The 2,034-nt window shown below is 41.1% G+C and overlaps 1 pseudogene; it reads right to left on the minus strand.

The window, feature by feature from the left end:
• Positions 1-1,361: 1,361 nt before the first annotated feature.
• Positions 1,362-1,480, minus strand: LOC112475756 (annotated as a pseudogene).
• Between the last annotated feature and the right edge of the window lie 554 nt (positions 1,481-2,034).

Genomic DNA, 2,034 nt, shown 5'->3' on the forward strand with positions numbered 1-2,034 from the left:
GTGAAAAGCAACTCTTCAAAATAGAACAATAGAGTATCACATTATATTATTTTCTTTGCCTAATAGAAAAAGGAAGGTAGATAGTCAAACTAGTTCAAATAAAGCACAATAGTCAAACTAGTTCAAATAAAGCACAACTTACAAAGTGCTTCATCTGCTTTGCTGAGTTTCAAGAGTTTTAATAGGCATTTTAGAGACATATGCTGATGAGTAAATTTCCTAGGCGTTCCCAGAGAATTGATAGATGTGGCTGCAATAAAAAGATCCAAGAACATATTCATCATAATTGTTGGACAAGATAGTTGACCTAAATTCTCCTGCATCTCACATGATGCAATAGCATCATAGAGGTGTGTAGAATTAAAGGATGCTCCAGAAATATCGAGTCACCCCAAATAAAGAGGTAGCCCCCTACTGATCACAGGTGTCATTCCAGAACACGATTCATTATTGAATTCCAATCACTTTCAGTCATTTCAGTCATTTTTATTTGACTATTTCTTTCCATTCCTTTGAGAACTCAGAGGCACAAGGTGTGATCGTGCCAGCCTCCCAAAGATCACTTGAAAGTCCTAGTTTCCAGATGATCAAACTCTCTCACCCTGAGTTTCTCAACCCAAAAGTTATATCCAATCCAGAAGTCAAGTGACCTGAATTCATTTCTGGGCCTCAGTGGGCAAGTCACTAAATGTTGCCTCTGCCTCACTTCCTCATCTATAAAATGAGCCAATACTCATCACACCTTCACGTAGAATGATGTGACGATAAAAATATTTAAAAGAAAAGTGCCATTCAGATTCAACTAATTCCCTTGAGGTGTCCATGCCGAGCCAGGCTCCCTTACATATTTTACATGTATTTTTCCATTTAGTCCTCTCAATGACCCGGTTAGGTAGACATTATTAGCTGCATTCTAAGGTGAAAAACTGAGGGTCAGAAGAGTTGAATGACTCTTCTCAGATAGTCATAGGCAAACCAAGCATGCAAATTCCAATTCAATACTCTTTCCATCTTGTTATGTCTACTTCTATCTTTGTATATTCGAGATACTATTACAGTAATAAGATTTTCCAATAGAATGAAACTTTGGGGAACCACCAGTAAACTGTATGAGAGAAAGCAAAGGTCATTCACAAAGTCAGGGTCTGAACTAGGCTTTTGAGCACTCATAGCCGAAGGTCAAGGTGCTATGATACAGAACTTTCTCGTATGGCAAAAGGATATACATATGAATATAATCTGGAAAGGAGAAAACTCTGGACTCATTATTTATTTTTTTTTTTTAGGCAAGGCAACCCTTCGTTGACCTCACGGATTGCAAGGACCTTTTCAGCTTACAACCCCTTATTTTTTATTTTTTACATCTACAGCATCTGGTCTTCCTAGGTGGTCTCCCATCTAAGTACGAACCAGGCCCAACCCTGCTTAGCTTTCGAGATCAGATGGGATTGGGCTTGTTCAGGGTGGCATGGCCGTAGACTCCGGACTCATTCTGAAAGAAACAAGGAACTTACTAATTTAGGACTGAGAGAGAATTAGAGATATATGAGAAGTAAATATTTGGCTGACAGTGGAAGACTGGTAAATGAGGGGACACCTGAATTCCTGGGATGGACACACCAGGAATGATATCTAGCAGGCGAGCAAGTTCACTGCCTGCTAGAAACTGCACAGCCCTCAGAATGTATTTGTAACAGCTCCATCACGAAGGCGCCAACATTTGATCTGTTCTTTCCAAAATAGGTTTTAAAAAATTCAAAAGGAGAAAAGGCAAGAGCCCTGTAAACAACGTCTTCTGTAAATGCTGCAGCTCTCGGGCAGTTGGTTGCAAAGTCTGAACAGACTTTCAGTCCAAAGAGAGAGAAGTGTCACCACAACCGACCTACCTGTTCGGAAGGAAGACAGCATGGCAAGCAGTTTCCTCCGTGGGTGTTTAAGGCTTGGCCTGCACCGTGCTCTGGGAAGGCGTGTAGCCAATGAAAGAAGCCAAGCACCTGGAGTCCTCAGTTTCCGATCCCCTCACCCCACCCCCTT

Source organism: Pteropus alecto, unplaced genomic scaffold, assembly GCF_000325575.1.
Source record: "Pteropus alecto unplaced genomic scaffold, ASM32557v1 scaffold11, whole genome shotgun sequence".
NCBI lineage: Eukaryota > Metazoa > Chordata > Mammalia > Chiroptera > Pteropodidae > Pteropus > Pteropus alecto.